The 15426-nt window shown below is 36.1% G+C and overlaps 2 non-coding genes across 2 annotated transcripts; both read right to left on the bottom strand.

Annotated features, from left to right (window-relative positions):
- Nucleotides 1–14721: 14721 nt before the first annotated feature.
- On the bottom strand, nt 14722–14840 carry LOC149418277 (5S ribosomal RNA). Its single transcript, XR_016303055.1, has one exon. It is a non-coding gene; the product is annotated as a 5S ribosomal RNA (ribosomal RNA).
- Nucleotides 14841–15162: 322 nt separating this feature from the next.
- On the bottom strand, nt 15163–15281 carry LOC149418276 (5S ribosomal RNA). Its single transcript, XR_016303054.1, has one exon. It is a non-coding gene; the product is annotated as a 5S ribosomal RNA (ribosomal RNA).
- Nucleotides 15282–15426: the final 145 nt, after the last annotated feature.

The following is a 15426-nucleotide window of genomic DNA, read 5'->3' as shown; positions in this document are numbered from 1 at the left end:
CAGATCTCGTAATGCCGCTACAGGAAAACAAATCTAAAGTGCTCATTTTTGGAGATGAGGATGGAAGAAAAATGAGAAGAAATATTGAAAAAAAATCAAAAACAATAGAATGCCGGAGTTATATTTATCCCGGTGCCACTGTAGACAAATTTAGTGCAACAATATTACAGTCATGTCTTCACATTCAAGGACTTCTCCTTACAAAAAAAGATTTTGTCATCATTTTTACTGGGACAAATGAAAAATCACCGAAAAATGTAATTAGTCACTTGTACTACATTGTAAATAATCTTCACCACACCAATGTTATAGTGCACTCGGTACCTAAAAATAATCATTTGAATGTTTCCAAACTCAACCACGAAATAAAGTCTCACGCTGCTCTATTCAAAAATCATTGTCAATTCATCGGACCAATTTTCCACAACCGAATGAATGAATACGATATCTTGCAAAAGATGAGTTTGGCAAGAATAAACATAATTGAAATAATGAAGAATAACCACCGGAAAATGTGCTATAATATCGAGAAGGAAATAAACAAACATGAATCCAAATCTACCTACACGCAAACTCCAAAAAACTGCATCCCAATAATACCGGAAAAATCACCGATTTAATGGACGAAATGGAATCATACAAAGTTAACATACAAAGTTCGCCTGCTCACCATGAAGAATTATCTGCCAGAGCCGGAAAAACCATCAATATAATGCATCAAAACGTACAATGCATTCGAAATAAAATATTAGAATTAGAAAATATTTTGTGTGAAAAAAATATCGACGTTTTTTGTGCTAGCGAACACTGGTTACAAAAGGATGAAGCGACATCTATCAATTTTAAGGGTTATAAATTAGGTTCAATTTTTTGTCGAGAGAGCCATATTCATGGAGGTGTCTGCATTTACCTAAACGAAAACATTGCTTTTACAGAACTTGAAAGTGTTAAGTAAATAACGAAAGAATTTGTATTTGAATGTGTTGGTATTGAAATCCCAAAGCTTAAAATGATAATTTGTATAGTTTACTACAATGATTCTGATATTTATATTTTTTTTAACAACTTCAACTTTTACTTAACAAAATTTTCAAAAAAAACAAATAATACTGTGACTTTAATATTGACACAAGCTACAAAAACAAAAATGCTGATTCACTCAAAAACACATTAAAATCTCGCAATATACGTTTGATTATTGACAAACCTACTCATATAAAAGGAAATAGACAAAGTATAATTGATCATAAAGGTACAAATATATCAAAAAGCTCTTACACATGGGAAGTCACAGAATTAGCTGTATCAGATCACATGGCACAGTTAATGCACATAAAAACAGATCATAACATAAAACAAACATGGTATACAAAAAAACAATTATTTAACAAAGAAAATACTCAAAGGTTTAATAATTACTTATCATGTGTTGGGAAACACTGAAATCATTTGAATCCATTGATGACAGTTACGAACACTTCATTAATGAAATAAATGATGGGATTAAACTTTGTTTCTCCTTCAAAAAATTTAAACATCCTCAAAAACGCCAAATTAATTGGATAACACCGGGTATTAAAATATCTATTATACAAAAAAGGCAACTGTACATAAAACAAAAACAAACAAATGACATGTCAATCATAAGCCACTACAAACAATACAAAAAATTCTTAGTAAAGTAAAACATATAGCTAAACGAAATTACAATAGTCAACGTATTCAGAATGCGCAGAATAAAACCAAAGTATCATGGAACATAATAAAAGAAAACTTAAGCAATTCAAAATTAAAATTAATTCAATGTGTGTGTGTGTGTGTGTGTATGTGTGTGAGGGTGTGTGTGTGTGTGTGTGAGAGGGTGTGTGTGTGTGTGTATATATTTGTAAATTAAAAAAAATAGAAACTTCTGTAAAAAAAAACTAATCACATTGATCTCTATAGATACTTTTAACAAGTTTAAAAAAAATATTTTAAACACCACTGTTTTATTTGTTTATTTATTTTTTTTTTTTCTTAGGTTTGTTAACAGTGATTCATATCAAAGCTCTCGAAATTCAATTACACTAATTAAACTTGGTTGATACTATCACTAATTACAGACAAACACAACATTGATGAACACAAAACTATAAGTAAAGAATAATGTACATGTATGCACCTACATGCATACATGTATACACAAATACATACACTTACATATACATTTCATAACAGCAACAGTACTTATTTTATAGATCAACACGATAGGTAGCTTTAAGTCTTGTTTACGTTTGATTTGAAGGTGGCCAGTGATGACATTGACAAATCAATGGGATGACTTTTATATGTCCCGTTAAAATAACGGCACATTCTTGGTAAAGGTGAGTCATACCCCAGCTTAGTTTTATATTTTTTAATATGTAACGGAATATAATGTATGAGTCGGGAACCAATTCTAGGAACGTTGAACATAATTTGATAGAGTAAAAAAGGGCAGTTTATTAGAGCATTAACAATTTTGAAAAGAAAATTTAAATCAATATTTAGTCTTCTCTGTTCAAGAGTGCGTACATTGTAGAAATTTAGTCTATCGGTGTAGTGAGGAAGTGATCGAGCTCGCTTATCACAATACGCTAGGTGGTACATAAAATGTTTTTGAACCCGCTCTATTCGCTGAATATGAACTTTGTAGGTTGGACTCCATATAGAACTTGCGTACTCCAACACGTTGCGGGTGAAGGAATTGTATAGCGTTATTTTTGGTTTGGGATTCTGAAAATTTTTACTATTTCGTTTGATAAATCCTAGCATTTTTAGGAATCTAGAAATAATGCTGTCGATATAAGGTGTGTGTTTTATCCTTACACTGTAATACCCACGCTCAGGCTTCGCCTTTGTAAGATTTTTTTGTTACTCTTTCATTCTATATTACTATGTATTTGAATTGTATATGTATCAAAAATGATGTTAAAAAAAAAAAAAAACCAAAAATTTGTCTTAAAATAAATGATAACATGGTATCAGAACCAGAAAACATTGCAAATGAATTTAACACTTTCTTTGCACCACCGCCACCACCACAAAATACATCACAACGTCCAAAATCTGCTAAAACAGTCACAAATAAACATTCTCGATCATTTTTTATAACACCTGTAAGCAAAGAGAAAATTATCAGAATTATCGAAAAATTGAAGAATAAAAGCAGTGTCGGCACTCACAAAATACCTATAAAAATTATAAAAACATGTGCAAAAGCTTTAAATTACCCATTAGAAATACTAATAAATAAATCATTTGAATCTGAAACTTTCCCAGAACATTTAAAACAATCCGTTATTGTGCCGCTCTATAAAAAGGGCCCTAAACAAGAAATTTCAAACTATAGGCCAATATCCTTATTACAAAATTTTTCTAAAATATTTGAAAGAGCCATGTCACACAATCGCATTTATAACTTCCTCGAAAAATTCGAGATAATTTGTCCACAACAATTTGGATTTCGTAAAGGTCGTTCAACAACACAGGTAGTCTTAAACTTTATAAACAAAATTCTAGATAGTAAAAATGTTAGCAAAAAAAACGTAAGCATTTTTCTCGACCTCTCAAAAGCATTTGATAATGTTGACCATAAGCGTCTTCTAATTAAACTTGAACACATCGGTATAAGGGGCTTAGCCTTAAAATGGTTTGAAGCGTACCTCAACAATCGTAAGCAGAAAGTTCAAATTTCAAATATTGACGGAAAAATAATGCAACACATGGTAGAATCACAATGGAGAACCATAAACAAGGGCGTGCCACAAGGAAGCATTCTCGGGCCTCTCCTCTTCCTTGTGTACATAAACGAACTTCCAATAATTGCTGGCACAGAATGTTCAATGTTTGCTGATGACACTGCTCTGTTATTTGAATGTACTGGAGATGTTGACGAGTTTAATAACTGCCGCCACTCGTTGATTTCAAGTAGCCAAGCGTGGACTTCCAGAGAAGCCGGGAGTTGGTTTTCGTGGCAGGTGGCGGAAGGACATTAATACGCGCACGTGAGACAATTTTGATTAATCCACATGAATTAGACACATCTTTTAGATATCACCATGATTATAAATTCGTTTAGATGAGTTTTCTAGACTGGCGCTCAGTGGTGATGTCTTATTTTTTTAGCTTCATAGTCAATGTAATCATACAAGTTAAACATCGTGGCCGAATTCAATTTGCGTTGTGCTAACTAATAGCCAACCACCCCTGATAATTTAAATATAAGTATTGCTCTTGTATTCAAGTTTAGTCTCAAATATACTCCATGTTGTTTTATCACAATTAATATTTCTGTATTCATTTCATTCCCTTTATTGCTGCAAGCCACGGTAGAGCAAATAACTGGTATACGGTAAGTTATATTAATATGTGGTAAATCACGTTACAAAATGGCGCCCAACGGCTGATCGAACCGTAATTTGAATTTTGGCCAGCGATGTTTTTTTCTGATTTGTACGAATTTTACCAATTAATGTGTCGTTTCGTGGTGAATTGTTTCATGCGTGTCTAATCTTCAAACAGCCCGTTCTCATTGTGCTTACCACTTAGTAGTTTATAGATTTATACAGTTTTGTGCCCGAAACCAGCTCATAGATCAGCGCATTCGGCGTTTTTTAATGTTTCCCAGTGAGCTGGAGACATTCTAGTTTTAATATTTTTATTCCTACCTGCTTAAACATCACGGTAGTTTTCATGTACAATTGTTGTATATTACATATGTCTACACGTTGCATTGTTGTTGCATGTTCTAATTTTTTTTCCTACCCTGCTTGAGCTAGGTTATGAAGTATTATATTATCACAAGGAGCAATTCTGAATCACATCTCAATATGCCGAAATTAGCAGAAACATCGTCGACAGCTGCCTCTGTTCCTACGCCAGCATCAGTACCGGTTTACAAATGGGACATTTCGTACGATGGATCATCCGATGTTCGCAATTTCATAGAAAGAGTTGACAAGTTAGCTCTCGCTAGAAACGTGAGTAGAGTTTCACTTTTTTCTTCAGCTGTTGAATTATTTACAGGAAATGCACTCCTTTGGTTCAGAGTTAATCGTACTTCTTTCACCTCTTGGGAGGAGATCGTCGAAGGACTGAAAGATGAGTTCGAACTTCTAGATCAGGAAAGACGATTATTGGCAGAGCTAAAATCTACAGTTCAGCTGCAAAAAGAAAATCTAAGTTCTTTTATAACACGGATCATGATTTTGAATAATCGCTTATCTTCTAAACTTCCTGAGTCAGAATTATTAGAGATTTTGGGCTGTAATATGTTGCCCAGGTATATACAGAAGCTGGCGCTTTCAACAATTCCAGACATTTCTTCTCTTAAGAGACTAGGTAAAATGATAGAATTGGCGGACAGCCGTTCAAATGACAGATCTTCTCAGGTTGTGTCTCATTCCTTGAATTCTAATTCTGGGGGTAGTAATAATATTTCGAATAGGGATAAGAATAGGAATTCTGGCAACTTTAATCCTACTTTCAGAAACAAACAACGTAATGTTAACGATGGAAATTTTAATCCCAATTTAAGGAATAATCAGCGTAATTTTTATTTATTTTTTATTTTTTTTTATTTATTGCACAACAGATAGATTATCCAATTACTGTACAATTCTCAATTTGACAATCTTAACACCTATGAAGATAATTATTATACAAAAAAAACTTTAGGCTATTTAAAGAAGAATTATATATATCTAGTGCTTCTGAGATTTCATTCAATAGCACCATTCCTCTTGTCATGCTATGTTGTGCTAGAATATCTGTTCTGCCGTATGGTATTTTGAATAAGTCGTGTCGACGACTACGGCTGAAGTTTTCGGGCACGTATAAACCATAGCATTTCAAGAGGAACGGGCTATCAATATAGTTATGGATTATGTTAAAACTAAGTATAGCAAGATTTGCATGACGTCTAGTTTCCAAGCTAAATCTATTTGTTGCCTCAAGTAAGTCCACATGGTGCATGAACCTTGGATAAGTTTCACGCATCCGCATATAGACATACCTGAGGAATATTTTCTGGATTTGTTCCAGCATATTAATATACATATTAATATACTTATAATGTGAACCATGATAATCTTAGCCCGTCTCATAATGTTTCCAGGAACGTTCATTGCTTCCGTTGCGGTAGGCCGGGGGTCAAGTCTCCAGCTTGCGGTTGCCGTCGTCCAATAAAACTAGTTGCCCGGGAGTTCCCGAAGGCGAGCGCCAAGACGTCAGCGTTCGCCAAGGTCGCTTTTCCGGAGAATAGGTTTCCTGGCTGGCAGTAGTAAGAAAATTTTATGAAGATTTGCGTGCTTCAAGCGAGGCAAGAGCGGCCAACAGGGACGGTCGACCTCACGTCTCGTTCCAAGTGGGTAATTCTTCTTACTCTGGTTTATTAGGCTCTGGTTCACACGTTTCTATTCTAGGTAACAATTTTCATAGTAAGTTTTTAGATGAAGGCTTCAAGCTATCCAAATTAGACTCTAGTTTTTCATTAGTATCTTCTACGGGGCATTCGGTGTTATGTTCTTATAAAATTACGGTTCCTTTCCGTTTAGATAAGGTAGAAAAATCTTTCAGTTTTGTAGTTATGCCTCAAATTAAAGCTAACATTATTCTAGGCTGTGATTTTTGGAAGGTTTTCAATATTTGTCCGAAAATTTCGAAAATGATGTCCTCAAGTGAGCTAGACAATACGAAATGCAAAACTGAGGTTATAGGTTTAGACAATGCAGCAAATTTAAATACTGCTCAGCGCTCTGCTTTAGATAGCGTAATTCGCGAATATGTTTCCTATTCGGGTAATCGATTAGGTAGAACTTCATTAGAAAAGCATGTCATAAACACAGGTAACACTTCTCCCATAAAACAACGAGTTTATCCTATCTCGCCACACTTACTTCCGAAAGTACACGCAGAATAAGACAGACTATTAGAGCTTGGGGTAGTGGAACCTAGCAATAGCTCTTGGAATAACCCCATAGTTTTGGTACCCAAGAAGAATGGCACTTACAGATTATGTCTTGACAGTAGAGTCCTAAATGCAAACTCTAAGCGTGATGCATACGCGACACCGTTCATTTCTGATATATTGAATAGTTTGGGGGGTGCACGTTATTTAACCACTTTAGACCTGAATGACGCATTCTTTCAAATACCTCTAGACGAGAACTCAAAAGAAAAAACCGCGTTCACAATTCCTAAAAGAGGATTATTTCATTTTGTGAAAATGCCATTCGGTTTACATGGTGCTAGCTCGCGAATGTCTAGGTTAATGGACAAGATACTTGGCCAAGAGTTCGATGGCAAAGTGTTCTGTTATCTTGATGACATAATAATCATTAGCACTTCCTTTGAAGAACACTTACATCTTTTGAGACAGGTTAAACAGAAATTACAGGCCTTACGATAAACGTAAATAAATCGGTTTTTTGCAGAGATTCTCTGAAATATTTGGGTTTTGTCATTGACAACAAAGGGCTTCGCACCGATCCAGATAAGGTAAAAGCAATTGTTGACTTTCCAACGCCTACATCTCAAAAGAGCCTACGTAGATTTATATATATATATATATATATATATATATATATATATATATATAATTTATATATATAATTAGTACATTTATTTATAACAATTACAGGTAATAAAGCCTAAGACGTTATAATTGTACCATTTATGCAGTGTATATGCAATGCCAAAAATCTCGTAAATGCGCTATAGGACACAAAAAATAAATCTAATTTCTTATCTACCGCATTCAAAAAGCACGTAGCTCTCCCCACAGGTGAGTTCATTAATAAATTAGTGCGGCTTGCTCTACTATATAGAAGATTGTGATGACGTCCTCGAGAGTGAGACTCTGGTACAAAAAAATTTAATTGGGCCAGTATCTCATTATTAGATAAGTGACCGTTTATTAGTTGGAAAAAATATTTAAGCAAAGCAATACCTCTACGTGTCTCTAGGGAGTGGTAATTGGTCATGCCTAATATATAAATCGATGGGTAAAGCCAAGGGTAACGTCCATAGAGCCGCGAGAATAAAAACCTTAAAAAAATTTTATGGACTCTTTCAATGCGTAAAGTGTATGTTAATTCATGTGGAGCCCAGATGATCGAGTTTGATTCAAGTACACTTAGGACTAGTGTGTTATATAATAACGTCAGTGTTTTTGTGTTACGAAACGGATATGAGTTTCTAATTACGAAGCCGAGAAGCCTGTATCCTCTGCTTATTAAATCATCGATGTGTTGGTGAAAGGTTAGTTTGCTGTCGTAAATAACTCCTAGATCTTTGATTTGATTTAGGTGTTGGAGAATAATTTCATTGATTGTATATTCAAATACATGCGGTTTCTTTGATCTTGTATAGGAGACGATATTGCACTTGGGTGTACTGAAGTTCAAGCCATTTATTTTGGCCCAGTTTGAGACGCAGTCAATGTCACGTTGAAGGAGAATACAGTCAAGATGGTTTTTTATTGAACGATATAGTTTCAAGTCATCTGCAAATAGTAAATACAGCGAATGTGTGATGACTGAACCAATATCGTTGATAAAAATCAGAAACAGAAGTGGTCCAAGGATAGACCCCTGAGGAACTCCAGAAAAAACTGTGAATTCCAAAGAACTGGAACCCTTATAATAAACAAACTGTCTACGATTTCGAAAATATGAAGCAAATAAACAGAGTAGTCTTTTGGAAAAACCAAATGAAGCTAGCTTATTTAGAAGAATGTCGATGTCAACCTTGTCGAATGCTTTTTCCAGGTCGAAATAAGCAACATCCACCTGTCCCCGATTGTCGAGAGTTTGTGATAAGAAATCTGAGATGCATAAGAGGTTTGATGTTAGTGACATCTGGGGTCTAAAACCATATTGACGGTCATCAAGAATTGGATTAACGTGGTTAAGTATATATTTATGTAGAATTTTCTCGAATATTTTCATGATGGAACATAGAACGGCAACTGGTCGATAATTCCGGATATCGCGTTTATCTCCCTTCTTGTAGATAGGGGTTATTTTAGTTAATCTCCAGATGTCTGGGAGAATCCCGTTTTTTAGGCAAACATTGAAGAGATGACATAATGGTGGTATTAAAAGGTCGGAACAACCCTTTAGTATAAATGTTGGAATATTGTCAGGACCGATGGAGTGAGGTTTCTTTAAATTTGAGAGTGCCTCCTTAACATCTTTTTCTGAAATACTGACCAGGTCGAATGAGGGCCCAATCTGTACAGTGTGAAGGGTAGAGTCAATATTGAGAGTTGGTTGGACATTTTTGTAAACAGATGAAAAAAAGGTCGCAAAACTATTTGCGATTTTATCATCAGTAGTCAATTCCTCTCCGTCAAGAATCATAGACTTAAATGAGTTGTTGGATTTTTTTAGATCCTTAATGTACTTCCAAAACTGTTTGGGATCGATAGATAATTTTTCTTCCATTGAAGTTAAATGATTTTTAAAAGCTTCACTGATTTCATGTTTTACGATGGAGCGATAGGCTGAAAAACTAGCATAGTCCAAGTTGTGACGTGTTTTTTTCCATCGCTTATGAAAAATATGTTTAATTTTAATATTTGAAATAATACTATTGGTGTACCACTTAGGATATACTCTGTGTGCCGTAGTGCGAGGTGTGGAAATGGGTATACACTTGTCGAATATATTGTAAATTGAATTGTAAAAATTTGTACATAATGCATTTATATCTGTTGAACTTTGGCAGACCGGTTGCCATGAGCATTCAGAAAGCAATTCATATAATAAGTGGAAATTTCCTTTGTTGAATCTCCATGCGTTTATGGTTCTAGCTCCATGATAGGAGGGAACTTCTATTGGACTTGGGTTTAGACATGAATTTGCAACACCTGAGTGAGTTTCACTAATACTTATAGACAAAGCAGGGTGGTGCTTGTCCTCGTTTGTAATAGGGTCATGACATTTCTCAACACACTTTATAAGATCCTTGGCATTACATAAAACTACGTCCAGAGTGTTATTATAATCATTACATATCAAGTTATATTCTTGCAAACCGTAGAAACATTTAAAATAGTTAAACATGTTCACAATATTGGAGTTACAGGAAGGGAGGTTCAAATCACCTAATATTAAGATATTTTTGTCACTGAGAAGATTATAATTACTTTCTATTTTTTCGAACATGTTGTAGTATAACGAAGTTGAAGAACGAGGTGGCACATATATCACACATACGAAAACAGTTAAAGATTTCAAGGATAGCTTCACCCACAGGGATTCAGTGTCGGGGAGGTCCATTGAAGAAATCCTCTCAGCATGGGTTACAGAATCAGCACGAACAGCCAGGACGACACCCCCCGCTCGTGTGAGGCGGTCACGACGAAAGACAACATAATTTTCTGGAAATAGCTCTGAATTATGCACACTTGGTTTCAGCCACGATTCAGTGATTGCTATTAAATCTAAGCTATCTCGAGCAAATAGGTTGTTTTTAAATAATGCCAATTTCGTATTTAGCCCTCGAACGTTTTGGTAATAGATAGAGAGGTTAGAATTACTTCTCACTCTTAGAGTGTTTCGTTTTATCATTGGTTGCAACGTTTCTCCGAAAAAACCACTCATTGAATGCAACATGATTTGGCCATATGTTCGGGTCCATAAAAAATGAAAGCTTCGATTCCGGGACTCCAATCCGGAAAGAGGCGTAGTCAGCTTTGGCTGTCAATTTGACAACATCGTAAACAATTTCTTTGTTTATATTGAGAAGGAAATTTACAATATCCTCGACCGTAGTGTTGACATCGAATTGCCAGGCATGAATATACTTGCGCCTTTCAACGGCTATGAGGCCTTTATGCTCAGTCGCGGTACCATGAAGTACTGGTCGTCTTTTTTTCCTATGCGTGACTCGGCGCCAATTGGGGTTAGCCGAAGTGGAGGTATAGGCTTCTGTTTCCGATTTGGATTCTGCTGTATCGGTTTCTGCAGTCTTCGATGTTATAGTATCGGTAGGTTGGGCAACGGGAGTTGACATCTTCTTCGGTTTAGATGGGCCGAACATCGGAACCGATGGATCTGGAACAGATGATGCCATTGAAGCATATGTTGTAGCAGGTTGAGGGTCTACTTCCGATTTGCCCTTTTTTGTAGCAGATCTCGTGGTAATCTTACGAGCGTTGGGGCAGCCGACTAAGGCAGCTTGGGTTGTGGCAGGCGGTGGGCTAGCCGCTCTGTTTGTCTGTACGTCGCTGGGCCCCGTTGGGAGCTGCGGGGCGGAGGGGGGCGAGCGTAGTAAAGTAGTGACCGCTAGTGCGGCGGCGGCAGGCGCGGCGGGCAAGACGCGCGGGTCCGGGGGGATCGGACCTGCGGCGTTCGACGAAGAGACACTGCATGTACATGTACACATTTTAACACTACCGACATACGTTGTCAGTAAATTTTTAAGGGAATTCTGTTCCCTTTCAAAAAACAACATTTTGTCACTCAAACTTTCAATCGTTTTCGTTAGTAGGTGAAGCCCAATCAAAATTTCGTTACTGTCACCCATTTCGGTTAATTATCAAGCGCTGATAATAGGAAACAGAAACAAAATTTTAGCGCGACAAAAAGACGTGCGTTCCGGGCGATATAGAATAATCGATGGGAGTATTATAGGAGTTCTTTCCTGGTATAAAAGGTTCATTATTAATTTTTCTATTATTGCTGCTCCTCTACATAACTTAACAAAAAAAGAATTCGCGGGGAAAAAATTTGCGTGGAACGAGAAAGCTCAGGCGGCTTTTGAGAAATTGAAATCCTGTTTGGTAAATGCTCCTGTTCTCGCTTGTCCTGACTTTAGCAAGCCTTTCAAAATTAGCTGCGACGCATCAAGTGTTGGCCTCGGTGCGGTTCTTAGCCAACATGATGATAATCAAATAGAACACCCCATTTCCTTCATATCGAGATCATTATCGGCTCAAGAAAGAAATCACTCCACTACAGAAAGGGAATTAAATGCCATGATTTTCGCGTTGGAAAAATTTAGAGGCTATATCGAAGGCTCACCAATTCCGGTAAAAATAATTATGGACCACTATAGTCTCAAATGGCTAACTAGCCTAAAATCACCTTCGGGAAGGTTGGCGCGTTGGGCAGTAAGGCTTCAACAATTTAATTTTGAAATTATTCACCGTAAAAGAAAGGACAACATAATTCCAGATGCCTTATCGCGTGACCCCTTACAAGTTAACATAATTGCTCAAACCTTTGACACATCTGATAAATGGTACATCAAATTAAGAGAAAAAATTATTGCCAGTCCTGATAAATTTTCGGCGTGGAAAGTGGTGAATAATAAGATTTTCAAACACATTCAAAGCATGGAAGCCCTTCATAGGTCGTATGATTGGAAGGAGGTTCTTCCTAAAGAAGCTAGAAAGAATTTTATTGTAGAACACCACGTTCCTCCGGTCAGTGCTCATTTTGGTATAATGAAAACGTTAAATAGGATAAGGCATAAATATTATTGGCCCAAGATGGCAGCAGATGTAAAACAATTTATTAACAAATGTCAAATTTGCTTAGGTTATAAAAGCACTAATTTGCTTCCACCAGGGCTTATGGGAAATGCCAAATTAGTTCAACGCCCATGGCAGATGATTGCGACGGATTTACTAGGTCCTTATCCGAGTTCATACAAGAAAGGGTACACTTATTTATTGGTTATTTCTGATTTCTTCTCTAAATATACCAAACTTTTCCCTCTGAGAAAAGCTACTGGGAATAACATTACTAGCATTCTTGAAGATGAAATTTTCTATAAGTTTGGGGTACCAGACACCATCGTCTTGGATAATGGGCCACAGTACATTTCACGGGACATGAAGGCTTAAGATAAAAAATTTAACATTAGGCATTTGTTTTACAACTGTAGGTATCACCCGCAGAATAATCCGGTGGAACGCGTCAATAAGGTTCTAGTCTCAGCCCTTGCTTCATATGTTGGTTCTGACCACAGAACATGGGCGAACCATTTAGCGGAAATTGAATTAGCAATACATACAGCAGTGCATGAGGTCACAGGGTACACGCCGTTTTTCCTTAATTATGGTAGGGAGATTGTCATCTCAGGTAAGGAATATGCAGATGCTGATTTCAATGCTGAGGATATTAAATTTTCAGAACGTGACACCTGGGCTGCTGATTTGCAAGAATTAAATGATATCTTTTCACAGGTGCGCACATCGTTAAGACAGTCTTATGAACGCAATAAGCGTCAGTACAACCTGCGTAGCAGGGATATTCAGTACAAAGTGGGAGATATCATCTGGCGAAGATCGTTCATTCTTTCAGATGCGAGTAAACATTTTTCCGCTAAACTTGCACCAAAATTCATCAAAAGCAAGGTGGTAGGGAAAATTTCCCCGGTTGCATATCAATTACCTGACATGAATGGGAAGGCACTGGGTACCTTTCATGTGAAAGATATGCTAAAAGTAGAACAAGTTGATGGTTCTGTGTCATAATCAATTTTTTTTTCTAGCAAAACTTTGTTCTCTTGGTGAGATTTTATTTTGGTCTGTAGTACCGCTATTTTCGTGTGGCATACATAAACCGACATTATGTTTGCAAACTTACATTCATCGTGAGAACACGATTGCGCTTTGTGTCCTTACGTTGAATGTTTGTGGTGATTGTGTTTTGTATTTGTTGGGTATTGTAGTTGTTTTGTCTTTATTATTTTTTTTATCTTTCTTAAGTGTTGTCAGAGTGTGGGAGTGACTGGCCATCACGACCATACTTTGATTAGGTATAGTTGAGAAATACCAGACATGTTGGATTTGTATTTGACATTGTTGTTTTTTTTTTATAATTACAAAAGGAAAGGAACGGGAATTTCTTTTGCATAACAACGTGGTTGTTAGAAGTGTTCATTCTGATCCCTGGAATGTATACTTCTCACAAGTATGATGATCCTAATCCTGTGTGTATTATTTAGTCTTAACATGTATGTAGTGTTTGTCTTAGAATATTTAGTTTTTTTGAGCAATTCTTTGCTCTCCAGAGGAGGTTTAATTTTCCTCACCAGATAAACATGTACATTGAAAATGATAGCTACAGAAGCTCATAATATCTATTTTTCCAGAGTTTTAGGAAATTCTGTTGCATGTTTAAAAGTTATTACATTTGAGTTATATACGAATCTCGAATTTAATATTAATTAATAATGAGGAATATTATTGAAGTGAAACTTCTTTACCCGCGTCATGCAATTTCGAGGACCGGAGTAAAACGAACTCATGACCGAAACGAAAATGCGGGACCGATTAAAGTTCATTTGATCTAGTCAAAGTTTTGAAGTAAAATATAAATGCTTCTTAGCTCATCTCGACAACTGGCGTTGGTGGTGTAATGGTCAGCGTAGTTGCTTTCCAAGCAGTTGATCCGAGTTCGATTCTCGGCCATCGCACATTATTTTTTTGTTTTTAACGCCTTTTTTTTTTCAATGGTTGACCATAATATCAATCCACTAAGTAATATTTTAGGCCTGTAGCATACTTGAAAAGTTAAAGAATGATATAAGATTGTTTATGATGTTAACGATAAAAAAATAATCAATCCACTAAGTAATATTTTAGGCCTGTAGCATACTTGAAAAGTTAAAGAATTTTATGATATTATTAATGATAGTAACGATAAAAAAATAAAAAAAAACATAAAATTACCATAAAAAATGGGCCAACGGCACGCGGTGTTCCCAAGCGGTCACCCATCCAAGTACTGACCGCGCCCAATGTTGCTTAACTTCGGTGATCGGACGAGAACCGGTGTGTTCAACATGGTATGGTCGTTGGCAAACGCTAAACAATATTAATTTCTATTCTACCTGCCAATAAATATATGAAAATTAGTATAAAAAAGCCCTAATAATACTGAAAACATTAGCAAGGTGTGTGCGACGTTGATAAAAATAATCATTACATACGCGCTTGAAAAAGATCGTAATTACATCCATAACTTTGCAGGAATTTTTTTTTTCAATGGTTGACCATAATATCAATCCACTAAGTAATATTTTAGGCCTGTAGCATACTTGAAAAGTTAAAGAATTTTATGATATTATTAATGATAGTAACGATAAAAAAATAAAAAAAACATGAAATTACCATAAAAAATGGGCCAACGGCACGCGGTGTTCCCAAGCGGTCACCCATCCAAGTACTGACCGCGCCCAATGTTGCTTAACTTCGGTGATCGGACGAGAACCGGTGTGTTCAACATGGTATGGTCGTTGGCAAACGCTAAACAATATTAATTTCTATTCTACCTGCCAATAAATATATGAAAATTAGTATAAAAAAGCCCTAATAATACTGAAAACATTAGCAAGGTGTGTGCGACGTTGATAAAAATAATCATTACATACGCGCTTGAAAAAGAT

The sequence above is a fragment of the Hesperophylax consimilis genome, chromosome 13 (assembly GCF_061612785.1).
Source record: "Hesperophylax consimilis isolate HC1 chromosome 13, BYU_Hcon_1.0, whole genome shotgun sequence".
Taxonomy (NCBI): domain Eukaryota; kingdom Metazoa; phylum Arthropoda; class Insecta; order Trichoptera; family Limnephilidae; genus Hesperophylax; species Hesperophylax consimilis.
This window is presented reverse-complemented; position numbering and strand designations above follow the sequence as displayed.